Source organism: Acanthochromis polyacanthus, chromosome 4, assembly GCF_021347895.1.
Source record: "Acanthochromis polyacanthus isolate Apoly-LR-REF ecotype Palm Island chromosome 4, KAUST_Apoly_ChrSc, whole genome shotgun sequence".
NCBI classification, from domain to species: Eukaryota; Metazoa; Chordata; class Actinopteri; family Pomacentridae; genus Acanthochromis; species Acanthochromis polyacanthus.
In genome coordinates this window covers 5,687,546-5,705,178 of record NC_067116.1, presented here as the reverse complement: position 1 = coordinate 5,705,178, position 17,633 = coordinate 5,687,546, and the positions used below count along the sequence as shown (strand labels likewise).

The 17,633-nt window shown below is 41.0% G+C and overlaps 1 pseudogene; it reads left to right on the top strand.

The window, feature by feature from the left end:
* Positions 1-5,968: 5,968 nt before the first annotated feature.
* On the top strand, positions 5,969-8,914 carry LOC127530235 (deoxyribonuclease-2-alpha-like; annotated as a pseudogene).
* Positions 8,915-17,633: the final 8,719 nt, after the last annotated feature.

The window sequence follows — 17,633 nt, the reverse complement described above, 5'->3', positions numbered from 1 at the left end:
TCAGTTGATAAGACGCTAAACTCCATTCACTGCACACAGCCACCAACTGACTGCTCACATTTCTTAAAATCAGGACTCTGCTGCCAACACCTTGGACACTATTCATGGTTTGCACACACAGTTTCCAAAATTCTTGCACTCTCTTTGCCAAAGACTGAACACGTTTTTGCTCATTTGAACACACTTTTTCACTCATATCTAGGAAGCAGAACTGGGACGCTGTTCCAACACTGCTGTCACATTTAAGACTCTTTTAACAATGAACTGCACACTATAAAACCTGATAGGAAACAGAATCAACTGTTCAGAATGCAATCTGTTGTTGAGGTCAGCAGATGGTTAGGATGGTACATAAAGTAAATAGTTTGAGGTTTATTGTGGTTTACTTTACATGGTATGTCAATGTTGTTTGTGTCCTCAGTCACATGTCTTTACTGGAACAATACAAGCAGTCAGAAATGTTCTGAGAATACTGTAAAAATTTTTATGTATTATTCTGCTTTACAAGTGCTGGTAAAATTACAGAAAGTGTACATGACTGACTTTTTCTGTGTTTTCTGTGTGTTTGTTCCAGAGAGTTCTTCAGTTGGATTCTAATGATACATGAATACATCTGGGACAATGTTAGTTTTATAGAGGACTATTGATTCAGGAATGGTTCAATATGAACCCTCAAGTTATTGTGTGTTATTGTGATCTGCTCCATATTCTCTCTTTCTGACTCCTGTAGAAGAATTCTTCTCTAATGGAGGTGGAAGGTCTATGAGCAGCACCCATAGTTTGGGAAAATCTCTTCAGTCAGTGGTCTTGGTATGTGGTGATGTTTCTGTTGATGCATTCAGGGCTGGATCAGACACAGGAGGTCGTTATTACAGCCCGATCTCACGGGGATTCGTGAAACTGTCACGTAAGTTTTAGTTTCGGTTTTGTGTGCACCAACACGATTTTGTCATGTTTTTCGTGCCGCTCACCACGAAATGCGCACCAATGTATTTTAAACGGCGGACTTTTCGTGCCACTCAGAACGTATTTCAAAAGAATGTGTATATTATATTTTTAATGTAAAACCGTGGCGAATCCAACGCTATATTTTGCATGACATCGTCCCTAAACATAACCCTAACCATAACCCTAACCATAACCTAACCATAACCTAACCATAAGCCGGTGGTACACTTACCAATTTGCATAGGAATTTCAAGAATGTCCGGCGGCCGGCGGCCGCAAACGCGATCACACAAGCAGTATACGCCGATGGACAGCTTAGATCGTCATGAATCCGCCGGTATAAACCACTTTCAGATGTGATTACCACAGCGAAAAACATTTCGTGGTGAGCGGCACGAAAAACATGACGAAATCGTGTTGGTGCGCACGAAACCGAAACTAAAACTTACGTGACAGTTTCACGAATCCCCATGAGACCGGGTTGGTTATTACCAGAGAAAACACAGCTTGTGATGTTGATGAGGTCCTGTGTCCTGACCAGGCTGAAAGAACTGATGCAGACGTGGTATAAATATCTGCATACTGTACTGTGGACAATACAGGGCTGTATTTTTTGTCTAACATTATTTTTATTTTATAATGTGAAGCCAGGCTAAAAGTTTCAAACTTTGTGTAGTAGTGTTGGAATACGGTTTAATAAAATCAGGGATAGGAAGTACATTTGAATAAGTAAATATTAAATAGTCAACAATAAATAGTTTAGTAAACAGTTGTTAAAATCCATACATTTCATTGTGACTTGCATTGTTAAATTCATGGTTAAAATGTTTGATTGTGAATATTTTATTTCATTTTTAAAATATTTAGTTGTGATCCTGTTTGTTCTTTGACCTGTGATCTTTGAGCTGTGAATGCGGAAGTGACGTACAGGCAGTGAGAGAGACAGAGGGGGAACGACGCGGACGGCAGAGAGAGACAGACGCACGTGTTCAGGCAGCGAGCGCTGATGCTAGAGTTTGTGTTTATATTGCTGAGTTTGTCTGCATATTTCGGTGCTGTAGATTGTCAGTAAGATAGTCTTTGAAGAGAGTGCCACGAGACCGCTGAGTAAGCCACAGATAATTTCTAAGCGAAGTTCTGTTACTCATGCTTTCGTTCATTAGCTAAGTGAACGGCTAAGCTAATTAGCATTACAATCGGACTGTGGTTTCAGTTAGCTAACGCAGCTAGCCACGTAGCCTATCCTGGATTGTGTCCGACCTGGAGACCACGAGAGGGATACCAGATAGCGCTCTGAGTGACCGGAAAAGCTCAGAGTTCCTCTGGCAACGTGGGAAATACGAGGAGAGCGCCGCTGGAGCTGCAGTGTGTCGTCGATCCGTCTGCTAATGGACCGAGGTTATAGGACCGGTAGGAGTCACTGGACGCAGACAGTTCGCTGAACAGAGGTATCATGCTTATTGCTTTGTTTGCTCATTATTGAGTGAAGAACTGTGGAGTTTCTTTGAGGAATCCCGGGCAACGTATCAGGCCTGCGCCTTGTGTTTTGTTTTTTTGGGACCAATTGCCGGCTTTGAGACTAATTAATGGTGTGCACACCCTAGCCAAAGAGACAATTTCAAATAGAAAAACCGTTATTGTGATTATTTCGGTATTGGCATTATTATTATGATGAAATTGGGTTGATGTGAAGCTGAGTTGTGGTTGTGTTTGTTGTTTATGTGCATTCATTCCCATGAATCTGGGTTTAATTAAAGTGGGATTTGTTGTAGTTTAACTATTTCTGCTACAGTTATTGCTTTAAAGGGTCCATAAACTAATTTATTATGCACATTACACTGAATGTTTAGCTTAGGAATTGAAGTGTTTGCTACATAGATCCAAGAGAGTCAGGTAAGACTGTTCATACGAGATTATAACTAAAAGAACTCAGGGCCCTTTCCTATATAACATAAGGATAGGTGGGCTACAAATGTACAGTCAGGCACTGCAGTGGACCCTCTGATTCATTTATAGGATGCATTTGTGTTTAAGTTGTCATTTTTGAGGACTGTATCTTTTTTTACACTTCATGTGAAAACACAGTGAGAGAAGAGTGTTTAGTATTTAGCAGTGCAGTGTCCTAGTTTTTCTTTGTACATCTTAATTTTAAAAGCAAAATTCAAAATTGGACAATAAAGTGCGCTTTTGACACAAGTGTGCAGTGCTTTGTGAATTGTGTCCTAATAAAGAAAATAGTGCGCAATGTGTTGGGAAATGTGTGCTCAGGAACAGGAACAGTGTCTTGTGAATAGAGAAAAACTGTAAAACAGGAAAGTCAGCATTGAGGTGTGAAGTTTGCAGCTGAGATGAGAGTGTCAGCTTCATTTGAAGGAAGCAGCTCTGTGGATGAAGATGGCTGGATATGTGAGTAAAACTTTTACAATATTTAAAAACACAGCTGCAAATAATAAGAACCGACTAGCAAAGCTTTCAAACTGAGCACAGAGAGACTGAATATAATATTCTGAACAGTCCTGAATGAGTACAGTGATATACTAGCCTAGCCGCGCTAGACCCAGCTCTGACGACGCAAGGGTCTAGTTACCCTCAGTAAGCCTTGAGGTTGGATGCTCCTAAAACTGGCCGACGAATCACCATGAAGTGTAGAGTCAGAAGGCGGGCGTAACTAAGTGACGACAGAGGCGCGACGATTCTGATAGAAACAACCATAGAAACAAGGATAGACAAGAAGATGGCTGCGCACAATAATCATTGAGCTCCATTAGCACCGACTCTTAATCTTTCTGTTAACATGTCTGTAATATACTTGAGCTTCACCCATTGACTGTATAAATAAGGCTTCACCGAACTCCTGCATCCTCTGATTTCCAGCGTTCTAGGAACTACGTCAGTCTATTCGTTGCGCTGATTGGTTGTATACCTACCCAATTGCTGCAGAGTGATTTGAAAGACAACCTTTTAGCTCGTCTCCCTCCCTGTCGAGAGTTCCTAGACCCTTGCGTCTTCAGACCTGGGTCTAGCACGGCTAAGCTAAGCCTTTCGGTCTCTGTATAACCAAAGTGAGAGCTGTGTCCGCATACTCAGCACTAAGTCAGACTCGTTTCCAGTGGGTGTTGGACTCCCTTGTCTCCGATCCTGTTTGTGGTCTTCATGGGCAGGATCTTGAGGTACAGCCGGGGTGAGGAGGGTGTCTGGTTTGGGGGCCTTAGGATCTGTACTTTTTTGCAGATGATGTTCTTCTGTTAGCTTCCTCACAACATGACCTCCAGCACGCACTGGAGCAGTTTGCAGCCGAGTGTGAAGCGGCGGAGATGTGGATCAGCACCTCCAAGTCTGAGGCCATGGTTCTCTGCCGGAAATCCGGTGGATTGTTCCCTCTGGTTCAAGGGGGGAGTTGCTTCCCCAAGCGAAGGAGTTCAAGTACCTCGGGATCTTGTTCATGAGTGATGGAAAAATGGAGCGAGAGATGGACAGGCGGATTGGTGCAGCGTCAGCAGTAATGAGGGCGTTGTACCAAATTATGGTGGTGAAGAGGGAGCTTAGCCTCAAGGAGAAGCTCTCAGTTTACCATCCATCTACGTTCCAATCCTCATCTATGGTCATGAGCTTTGGGTAGTGACTGAAAGAACAAGATCGCGGATACAAGCGGCTGAAATGAGCTTCCTCCATAGGGTGGCTGGTCTCAGCCTTAGAGATAGAGTGAGAAGATCAGACATCTGGAGGGAGTTTGGAGCAGAGCTGCTGATCCTTTACCTCTGTAGGAACCAGTTGAGGCGGTTTGGACATCTGATTCAGATGCCTCCGGAGAGGCTTTCTCTGGAGGTTTTCTGAGCACATCCGTCTGGGAGGAGACCCCGGGGTAGACCCAGAACTTGATGGAGGGATTATATATCTCCTCTGGCCTGGGAACACCTTGGGATCCCCCAGGAAGAGCTGGAAAGGGACGTCTGGAACGACCTGCTTCACCTACTGCCTCCATGACCCGACACTGGATAAATGGAAGAAAATGGATGGATTTTTAAAGTTTCTTTTTTTTTTTAACAGTGTTCTCTTTCGTGAGTAATGTATGTCTCTTTAGTACTTAAGTCTGCTGTCAGAGTTCTACATGCTTTGCTTCTTGTGCAGACTGAACATTTTGGATACATACTCGACGACAGGGGTCGCCAACCTTTAACACTCAAAGAGCCATTTCGACCCATTTCCCACAGAAAAGAAAACACCGGGAGCCGCAAAATCCTTTTGGCATTTAAAATGAAGACAACACTGCATATATCACTTTTTTTACCTCTATGCCCTTGTTAATCAGTCGTGATTAATTAATTACAAAGCCTCTAATTAGATAGATTCATTTTTTAAATTGTGTCCTACCACTAATATTTATCTTACTTGGTTAATGTCATTTTTGCTCTTGGACCTCATACGTTATGTAATGTTAGCTGGAAATCAATATTTTGCGAATGTCTATTTAACTTGTAAAATCTATTTATCTATTTGTCTTAAGCTAATAACTTTTCTCCGGTAAGTCGCTGCCCTATTTTCAAAGACGACACTCCTCTGACTCTCTGACCTGCTGCCTGGATGCTGGACGTGGTCTTGCGAGTAACGTCGTATTACCCTATCAAAGAGTAGTTACTGAGCTAGACAATTATCCGTAGTTTACCTTCGTACTCACGAGTACTTTTGCCTCAAAGACAAGACGTGTCTTTCTTGGAGTGGAGCTTTAATACACAGGCTTGCCATTCTTGAGTACAAAACGATGTGAAACTACAGGCGTTGCTTCTCCAGGAGTAAAACGTGTGGGAATCGGAAGCTCCGTGTTGTCTCTCCATCAACTTTGCTCTCTCGTGTCCCAGGGGGAAACCCAAGCAGCACATCTGGTGGAGTGACACATCAAAATAAGAGCGGTAATTTCACAATAAAACTATATTAAAATGCATTGAAACGCACCTGAAAGGCAGAATAACTTATTTTCCAAAGTTACAGGGAGCCACAACAGAGAACTGAAAGAGCCGCGGGTTGCCGACCCCTGCTCTACAATGATCAGCCTCCAAAACCGTATGCTGCTTCCCCATCATATGGCTACAGTAAAGGGGAGCGCAGCAATCTTTTGATTGATTGCATTTAAAGTCAGAAAAATCCAAACATGTCAAACCTGTTTTCATTTTTACATTCTAAAGGGGTTGTGATGCTGGACAAAAACTGGAGTTTGGCTTTCTCACAGCACACCAAGTTTTCCGACATATCGCGAAAGAAACTTATGGCCAAACAACGGGAATACTAACACACACATTTTTGTGTGTGACCTTCCGTTATAATAGCTTCAAAACATCAGTAGGTTAACTCTTGTTTTCCTAAATTTAATTGGCAGGAGTGCAGCTCAAGTACATCCGCGTCTTCCCCTTTGACTCCAACCTCCCAACTACCTTTCCTGAGGAGCTGCAATGCATCGCACAGCGAAGCTGCTACCCAAGAACAGAACCCTGGTTTAAAAGAGCAACTGACTTCTATTGCAGAACATCAATTCTACAGTTTTGCAAAATACAGATTTTGGGGGTGGTGAGTGTTTGCAGTTTGAACAAATAATTCAGGATTTAAAAGAGAAAAAGTTTTGTTTATTGCAAACTTTACAAAGTTATCAGTGCAGAGCCAGAAACACATTCAGTTAGACTCTTCACTGTTTTTTTGTTTTTTTTTTACATATGTATAAAATGCATGCTAAAAATATGTCCAGACTCTGTGGACTGAGGGTACTTTTTTTAATTTTCATGATTAAAAAGTGAAGCCATTTAAACAGTTAAAACAGCTGAAGTGCTAAAATGTTAAACATTATGGAGTTCTGTATGGGGAACTACAAATGGAAGTGATGGTTGTCACACGAGATAACTAGAGCGAACAGAACAACAAAACCCTCTAACAGGCAAGTGGAATAACTACTCAGAAAATCTTTACAGAAGTGGAGAGTTGCCACAGAGTACAAACTAGCATGAACAGTTAAATAAACCTTCTAATGACAGGCAGAACAAATTTAACAAGAACAAATGGACTAACCTGTGGAAGATACAACCTAGGCAGGACAGCAGGAATACAAAAATACTAGAAGGGAGTACTACGGCAGGAAATTTACTCTGCGTACAAAATAAGAATCAGGTGTTCCGCTAAACAACACTAGACCATTCCTAGCAAGGAGATACTACCACTGATAGTACTAAGCAAGAAATGCCAAAGAAAACAGGAGCCGTACAAGCGGCGTAACAATACAAGGCAGTGTTTCCTATAGGATTTTTTCAGCAGTAGTGGCAGGCTCTCTGGGGAATCATGACAACATAAACAAATGACACTTAACTGCAGATTTTGCTTTTACAACTTATTTATTAAATGGCCAGTTAAACAGTTTTTTTTTTTTTTTAAAAGGCTGAACGTTAAAAACATTTTGAGCAAGCGCATCTGAAAATGCAATCAGCTGTTACATCATGGTGTGTAGATATTAGCTTAAAGCTATCAGTAGTTTACTCACATTAGCAACACTCAGTTGGCACCAGGCCCAATGAACTGAAGCTACCGCTATGCTACATAATGTTAGCTGGACATCAATATTTTGTGAACATCTATTTAACTTGTAATATCCGTTATGAGTTATTTGAAGCTAGTAACTTTTCTCCAGTAACTTGCTGCCCTATTTTCCCCGACAGCACTCCTGACTCTGACCCGTTGCCTGGATGCTGACGTCACTTTCAATGCCGCACTCTCACAACTAATTAACCCGACATATCAAAGAGTAGATCCTGACCAAGATAGTTATCTTTAGTTTACCTTAGCAATGGAGAGTACCTGGCAGTGCAGAACTCTGCTGTGAAGGTGGAGACATGTCACAAATACTCCACCACCACAATAAAAAAAAGAAAAGGAATTTGAAGGAGCAGCAGCTAGGACTTAGGAGCAGCGGGTCGCTGCTGCTGAATGTAGAGGAAACACTGCGAGGTATGCCGAAGCAAATACAATAACCCAAGTCTAAAAACACACACTGGAACTACCAGCCTGGCCCAGGATTGGGGAACTTAGCTGACAGGCCAGCACAAATCACAAGGAACTGAACTGAGCAGAGCACAGAACTAACGGTGGCTTGTTCATGGTCCAGCGTCAAGTGATGAATGAGGTCTGCTTTTCTGGTCCAGGGAGTAGACGGCTGAACCACTCCCACCTGCTCGCTCCAATCAGCTGATTGCCAATGCAGAACACCTGCGGCCTCCTGCTCCAGCTGCACCTGCTAATTAAAAGTCAGGAAGGGAGGGGGAGAGTACTGCTACTATCTGGAGCAGGAGTATTTATGATGTGACTTTACCGGAGTAATTTAAATATTAAGGATAAAACACTACAACACTGTTTATTAACAAAAGATATCTAATTATTCAATATACGACTATACCTGACTATTAGAAATATTAAGACTGAGACCCACAATGTTATTTATTATCCATATTATTGTCTTTTACTGTAATTTTTACTTTTAACAGTCCTGTGTTTCTACTTTGGTTTCCACATTCTTGCAGATCTTTACTCTGGTCTAATTTCAGAATCTGTGAAGAATAATTTGTAAGTGAAGGGGTTCGGAAACCCGGGTCCGAGTCAGCTTCTGCCTTCGGACTGCAGCACCCCTCATCATCATGTGTACAATGTGAACAGAGTGAAGCTCCTGCAGCCGTCCTTCAGCGACACGGTTGATCATTCCAAGTGGTGTTTGACTGAAGGTGGTACTGTTACCTGTATTGCTGACATGAACAGGATGGAGCGCCAGAAGAAAAGAGGTGGAGGATCACCCAGAGGGTGATGCTGAACACACAGAGCAGTTAAAGAACAACCAAACTCAGCTAGCGTTAGCTTTCTGACGTTAGCAGGTCTGTAGTTCAGTACAGGGTGTGGGTATTAAAGCTTAATATAATTTTCCATCTCTTACCAAAAATGGAAAAATTTGAAAGTGGCTTTTTTGTTCATCAATTTCGCTTTGAAGTCTTTGCTTGAGTTTTTTTCTTTCCATACCAAAAACGAGAAAAACTGATTTGCTATTTTACATTTTTCCCCCACTCTCCATTAATATTAAAAATCACTTAGATTAAAATCAATAAACACTGATTTTTCTTTTAATTTCTCTCACTTTTACTTCATGAAGTGAAATAAAATGAGAGGTAACTAATGTTAAACTGTCACAATAAAGGTGAAGACTGCTGGAACTGTACTTTTAGCAGAACGGTCACTTTGTGAATTTGTGGCCCCTGATGCAGGAGCCTGGTGGGTGCTGGTTCTGAGTACAGGAGTGGGTGAATATTCCTCCAATGTCAAGATGACAGTTTGGGACAAGATTATTTTTGGTTGAAACAGGATGGAGGTGGTTGTGTGTGCCCTCTACGGTGTGCCCTTTCTGATGAAGTTTTCTTTGTTTTTTCTTTAAGAAGGCTTTTATTTCCTGCTCAGTTTGTTTTTCATCCTACCGGGAAAATCGGGATTTCTGTTCTGTTTGCAATAAAAATGATTTCCACTAAAGTCTGGACTTCTTCATGCATAATCTTTTTTAATCAAGATGACTTCTGAATGATGACATTTGTTATGATGCTGCACAACTATGTCACCTTAATAACTGATGCTGCACAGCTACATCACCATGGTAACTGATGCTGCACAGCTACATCACCATGGTAACTGATGCTGCACAACTATGTCACCTTAATAACTGATGCTGCACAGCTACGTACATCGCCATGGTAACTGATGCTGCACAGCTACATCGCCATGGTAACTGATGCTGCACAGCTACATCACCATGGTAACTGATGCTGCACAGCTACGTACATCGCCATGGTAACTGATGCTGCACAGCTACATCACCATGATAACTATGACCTTTTCATAGCATCAGATAACGGACTGGTTTAAATCCTACTTATCAGACAGGTTCCAGTTTGTGCACGTCAACAACGACTCTTCTGAGCATACTAAGGTTAATCATGGAGTTCCTCAGAGTTCTGTCTTTGGACCGATACTGTTCACATTATACACACGTGGACAAAATTGTTGGTACCCCTCAGTTAAAGAAGGAAAAACCCACAATTCTCACTGAAATCACTTGAAACTCACAAAAGTAACAATAAATAAAAATGTATTGAAAATTAAATAATCAAAAACAGCCATCACTTTTGAATTGTTGATTAACATAATTATTTAAAAAAACAAACTAATGAAACAGGCCTGGACAAAAATGATGGTACCTCTATAAAAGATTGAAAACTATTTGACCAGAGTGACATGATTAACTCAGGTGTGTCATTTAATTGACATCACAGGTGTTTCCAAACTCATAATCAGTCAGTCTGCCTATTTAAAGGGAGACAAGTAGTCACCCTGCTGTTTGGTGAAAAGGTGTGTACCACACTGAACATGGACAACAGAAAGCGAAGGAGAGAATTGTCCCAGGACATCCGAAAAAAAATGATAGACAAACATCTTAAAGGTAAAGGCTATAAGACCATCTCTAAACAGCTTGAAGTTCCTGTGACAACAGTGGCTCATATTATTCAGAAGTTCAAGACCCACGGGACAGTAGCCAACCTCCCTGGACGTGGCCGCTAGAGGAAAATTGATGACAAATTGAAGAGACGGATCGTTGGAATTGTATCCAAAGAGCCCAGAGCAACCTCCAAAGAAATTAAAGGTGAACTCCAAGGCCAAGGTACATCAGTGTCAGATTGCACCATTCGTCGTTGTTTGAGCCAAAGTGGACTTCATGGGAGACGACCAAGGAGGACACCACTGCTGAAAAAAACTCATAAAAAAGCGAGACTGGAATTTGCAAAAATGCATGTTGACAAGCCACAAAGCTTCTGGGAGAATGTCCTTTGGACAGATGAGACCAAACTGGAGCTTTTTGGTAAGGCACATCAACTCTATGTTCATAGACTCAAAAACCAAGCATACGAAGAAAAGAACACTGTCCCTACGGTGAAACATGGAGGAGGCTCAGTAATGTTTTGGGGCTGCTTTGCTGCATCTGGCACAGGGTGTCTTGAAAGTGTGCAAGGTACGATGAAATCTGAAGACTATCAAGGCATTCTGGAGAGAAATGTGCTGCCTAGTGTCAGAAAGCTTGGTCTCAGTCGCAGGTCATGGGTCTTCCAACAGGACAACCATCCAAAACACACAGCCAAAAACACCCAAGAATGGCTGAGAGAAAAGCGTTGGACTATTCTAAAGTGGCCTTCTATGAGCCCAGATCTGAATCCCATTGAACATATGTGGAAGGAGCTGAAACATGCCATTTGGAGAAGACACCCATGAAACCTGAGACAACTGGAGCTGTTTGCTCATGAGGAGTGGGCCAAAATACCTGTTGACAGCTGCAGAACGCTCATTGACAAATACAGAAATCGTTTAATTGCAGTGATTGCCTCAAAAGGCTGTGCAACAAAATATTAAGTTATGGGTACCATCATTTTTGTCCAGCCCTATTTCATTAGTTTGTTTTTTTAAATAATTATGTTAATCAACAATTCAAAAGTGATGGCTGATTTTGATTATTTAATTTTCAATAAATTTTGATTTATTGTTACTTTTGTGAGTTTCAAGTGATTTCAGTGAGAATTGTGGGTTTTTCCTTCTTTAACTGAGGGGTACCAACAATTTTGTCCACGTGTGTACATGCTTCCTTTAGGCAATATTATTAGGAAGCACTGTATTAATTTCCATTGTTACGCTGACGACACTCAGTTGTATTTATCTATGAAGCCAGATGAAATCAGCTGACCAGACTGCAAGACTGTCTTAAGGATATAAAGACCTGGTTGATCTGTAATTTCCTACTGCTGAATTCAGACAAGACTGAAGTCATTGTATTTGGCCCCAAACATCTTAGAAACTCACTTTCAAAGCAAATAGTTACTCTGGATGGCATCACATTGGCCTCCAGTACTACTGTAAGGAACCTCAAAGTTTTCTTTGACCAGGATATGTTCTTTAACTCAAACTTAAAACTCATCTGTAGGTCTTCCTTTTGTCACCTGAGAAATATTGTAAAAATCAGGAACATCCTGTCTCAGAGTGATGCAGAAAAACTAGTCCATTGTTACTTCCAGGCTTGACTGTTGCAATTCCTTATTATCAGGATGTCCAAATAGTGTCCAAACAAGCGGGGACCTCCTATATAATCACCAAGTGTGCCTTATTATGTGTTTGGTTTGTGATAATCAATTGAATCATGAGAGAGTAACTGTATTGCCTGTTTAACCCTCCTGTTGTCCTAATTTACGGGCACCAAAAAATATTGTTTCTTTGTCTGACAAACCAAAACACTTCCTCAAATTTCTGTAAATTTGCAAAACCTTCAGGGAGAAAATTCCAATAATTCCTTAAAAGTTTCCCTGAAAAGTTTTATTCAGAAATAATCCCCCAAATGTGCCAAGAAAATTCTTGTCAATATTTTCAAAACATAACTAAAAATCTTCCAAAACCTCCCCGAAAATATCTAAAATAATTACATACATACTGGTAAAACTTTTAATTAGGGCTGCAACTAATGATTATTTTAATAATCGATTAATCAGTCAATTATTTTTTCGATTAATCGATGAATCGGATAAAAAACGCATTTTTAATTTCTGCCTCTTTATTCAGAAATAGAAGATTTGGACTGACAGAGCAAATAAGATCATTGTAGTGAAGCCTTTGTCTTCAACCATCATCAGAGGCCTCATGTCAGTGATGGTCATGTTGAGGATGCTCTCAGTCAGACAGCTGCTTGCTGTGGTGGACATGATGTCTTTCTCATCATGAAGCCTGTCAATCCAATTCATCCTTCCTAACTCCAACACAGACCAGTGTCTTCACTCAGACTTTGTCAGAAAATTAAAACTTGAGGCTTAATCTTCAAATTATAGAATACAATAGACTAGAATTCATTTATTGTCATTATACCAGTACAACAAAATTAAATTATTACCACCATTACCACCATTGTGTACAAGTGTACATTTATTTATAAAGCATATTCAAACCCTGATTAAAGAGAAATAAAAAGTATCTCTCACACATGTGCCCTATCACTGTCATTAATCAGCTAACAAGCAAAGGCTAGCATCAGGTGAGCTATCAGAGAGACTGACGTTACGTCTTTAACACAGAACAAATGTAGGATAATGTAGTGACTTAAGGTGTGTGTCCACTAGATGCGACACACCGTATGTGGCATGCTGGTCCAGTTGGTGCGTTTCCAGCTGCGATCCGGTGTGTTTACCTGCAGCTCATTTGCATAAAGGGTGACGTGTATAAACAAGGAAATTATCTATAAATGTGGTGGGGATTATTAGTACTGGAGAGAATTTCCTGTGGGGTTAATAAAGTTTTAGCTTTAAGAAGCTTATCTTGAAATAAAATCTTCTAATGCTGCATATTTGTGCCGTTGTTGTTTTATTGTTGTCAAACTCGTGTGTAACTTGACATATAAATCTGTTTATTAGACAGCTAACTCGTGTGAAACATGCAAATAAAGTGGGGAAAATTATAAAATTCTAACTCCTGATTGGTCGTCATTTTGTGTTTTGAACTGAAGAGCCAATAGGAAGCATCAATGCGTGCTTTCCCCACTACACCTTTAGCATTTGTTAGTGTAACTAGTGAACCCTCTGGTGTTCATTAGTACCACTAGTTAGCATTTTGACTCACTAGTTAACTAATAAGGGCAGTAAGGATTTAACTAGTTGGTATTCACTTTTAGTCTAGTTCTTTAACTAGTCAGCATTTTGACTTTCACTAATTACCTAGTGAACATTCGGGTCTCACTCGTTAACTTGTCCAGAAAATGGTAGGTCTTTAGTTAACTAGAGAGCTTAATCTATGTTTCAAGACCTTTATTTGTCACAAACACAAGCATACACAGTATAATGTATTGAGCATCCGTTCCAACCAAAATAATAATAATAAAAAAACCACACCAGACAGACAGACAGACAGATAGATACATAGAAATTTTAGTTGACTGAAATAATTGCCAGTCGAAACACCACATTATGTTTCTACCACTTGTAACCAGGTTGAAGTAACAGTTATATTTTCACATATGAAATTCCACCAACTTCCAAGGATTTATGTAAATAATTATTTTGTGTTTTGTAAAAATATGGCTGCAGTGACCCATATAGTGCTATAGTGCTTTTTTTACAGGGGCGGCATAGCTCAGTGGGCCGTCTCGCAACCGGAGGGTTGTGGTTCAATCCCCTGGCCCGTCGTGCTAATGTCAAGGTGTCCCTGAGCAAGACACCTAACTCCTAATTGCTCCTGATGGGGCGTGATTAGCGTCTTGCATGGCAGCTCCTGCCATCAGTGTGTGAATGTGTGTGCTCCAGGGGCGCTGTACCACGGCTGACCCTGCGCTCTGACCCCCCTCCAGATGGGGGAATATCAGAATTTCCCCTCGTGGGATAAAAAAAAAAAAAAAAAATTTACTGTCCTGTCTAAGTGTAATACACTTTTTGGTCCACTAACTGTTTAACTGTCATAAGAAACCAGATACCAGAAAGTTTTGCTTGAAAAATAGAAAAACTTACATTTTGTCACTGTGTGTTGTTTGTGTGGCCTACTTAGGGTCATCAGTTTTCATTCAGCAGCTAATAGCAGAAAAACGAGAGATAAAATTTACCAAACAGACCAAGCTAACAGACCTAGGTAATGGACATAGCTGACAGACCTAGCTAACAGACTAAGCTACCGGACCTATCTAACGGACGTAGCTAACAGACATAGCTAACGACCGTACCTAACAGACATAGCTAACGGACGTACCTAACAGACATAGTTAACGGACGTACCTAACAGACATAGTTAACGGACGTACTGTGGGAAATGGTGTGTTTTATAATTGCTCAGTGTGCATATTATAAAGAGTTGTATTGGTTCTGAGGAATAGGAAGGTCAAGAGCATCATTACCATGGTGTGACTGTAATGAAACAAAGAAGATAAGTCCAGCTTTATTTTACTTATTACTCATGTGATTGAAACCAAGGATGATCAAGACAAAGTGATTGATAATCAAAGTACAGACAGTTTTTGATAATAAAGGTACAGATAGTTTTTGACGTAAGCTGTAATCAGTAAAGAACATGAGCGAGTTGTATGTGCAGTTTCTAATCTTGCTTTGCAGAAGCGAAGTCATTCCTACGTGAGCGTAATGACAAAACATCAGCTGTGACAGAGGACAGCGGAACAACGCAGCATCAGAAGGGGCGACTGGCCTTGATAGATAGCTATACACACTGTTAGAGTATAAGAAGACTGGGTCAGGAACAGTTAGCAGTCTGATTCCATCCGAACTGACTGAACACTTATTGTCGGTTAGGGACAGAGGATTCAGGCCCAGAGCTCTGTATCGCACATTCAATTTTGCTGTAATAAATACTTTTGATTTTAAGAAGAAGTCTCCTGACTACTCCATCAAAAGAACTGGGCGGAAACAGCCTTACACATATTCTGTTGGTTTGTTTAATTGTAGGATAGGCTGATTTCCAACAGTACCTAACAGACATAGTTAACGGACGTACCTAACAGACATAGTTAACGGACGTAGCTAACAGATGTAGCTAACGTATGTAGCTAACAGACCTAGCTAACGGACGTAGCTAACAGACATAGCTAACGGCCGTACCTTACAGACATAGTTAACGGACGTACCTAACAGACATAGTTAACGGACGTAGCTAACAGACATAGTTAACGGACGTAGCTAACAGATGTAGCTAACGTATGTAGCTAACAGACCTAGCTAACGGACGTAGCTAACAGACCTAGCTAATGGACGTAGCTAATAGACACACACACACACACACAAACTGGCGTAGCTAAGACGTGCACAAACACACACACCTAGCTCACTAACAGATGTAGCAAATGGACATAGCTAACACACACACAGACACACATACACACACACAGACGCGACACAGAGACGTGCTCTAACGCACATGGTTTAAATTTAACGGTTTTCCGGTAACATAACTCTTTGGCTAACTTATTAACATCATCAACAAATGTAAAAGTTACAGAACTCTATCAGAATTTCATCAGCAGCTAGTTCACTAAAGTTCAGTCCACTGACTAGCTAAGGAGAGCTTGTCTCTTTTCTTCTCTCTCTGTCAGTTACCGTTGGACACACCGGCCATTACCTGACCAAATTACTTCAATTTGAAGTACAAAATAATGAAGTGAGTTACCTGTTAGAGTCACGGACAAAAACAAAGTAGAATCTTGATGAGTGACGTCCAGGAAACAGCTTTGTTGGGAATAAAACAAGCGGCCATCAGCAGACACCTTTAAAGTTCAGGAGGATATGGCGGCTCCTCCTCCTTTGTGTGAGGATTGAGAAAATATGTTTGTTGGAATGATGCAACATGAACTGCTGAAAATTCACACTCAAAATTGCTATAATGTCATTCACAGTAAGAATTTATTGACTGTAATTCTTGCCTCTCATTGAATTTTACCCATGATGCATTGCAGATCTACAGCAACTTACTGTAAACAAGTTGTACAGTAGATATTTGGTCAATTACAGTAATATTACTGTAAAAACGATAGATAGATAGATAGATAGATAGATAGATAGATAGATAGATAGATAGATAGATAGATAGATAGATAGATAGATGATCTTGTGTAGTAGAACAGGAATGTGCATGACAAATCAAATCCAAAACAATCCATGAACCAATGAACACGTCTCGTTTGCATTTCATGTTATTGACCACTAGATGTCCTACTGCACCACTGTGTGTCACTGAAGCCTCCAGTAATGACCCACATTTGGAATGAAGCCTCTGAGCTTCAACAAAGCCTCAATCAGCCCTCACTAACAGGTGTGTCCAACATGCGGCCCGTGGGCCAAAAGCAGCCCTCCAGAGGATCCAATCTGGCCCTCAAAGTGTAAAAATTCCAGAGAAGACATGAACTGCAGATTGTGAATTATTAAAACTAGAAATTTAAAATAGTTTCTGGACTCTGACAAGTTGTTTAGATCATAAAGTAAAACACCAGGTTGTTCATTCTTCTTTTGCTGTTTTGTGTCTCATTTTCGTAATATTTTGTCACGTTAATAGGCTATTCAAGAGGCAGAAGCCCCGCAAAGCAGCAGGACCTGACTCTGTCTCTCCCTCCACCTTGAAACACTGTGCTGATCAACTGTCTCCAGTCTTAACTGACATCTTTAATGAATCACTGGAGACATGCCACGTTCCAGTCTGTTTCAAGACCTCCACCATCATCCCTTTTCCCAAGAAGCCAAGACTCACTGGACTTAATAATTACAGACCTGTCGCTCTGACCTCTGTGGTGATGAAGTCTTTTTAGCGCCTTGTGCTTCCTGACCTAAAAGCCATCACAGACCCTCTTCTGGACCCCCTGCAGTTCTCCTACAGAGCCAACAGGTCCGTAGACGACGCCGTCAACCTGGCTCTCCACTTCATTCTGCAGCACCTGGACTCAGCAGGAACCTTCGCCAGGATCCTGTTTGTGGATTTCAGTTCTGCTTTTAACACGGTCATCCCTGCCCTGCTCCAGAACAAGCTCCTCCAGTTGAGTGTGCCTGCCTCCACCTGCAGATGGATCACAGACTTTCTGTCTGACAGGAAGCAGCATGTGAAGCTGGGGAAGCAAG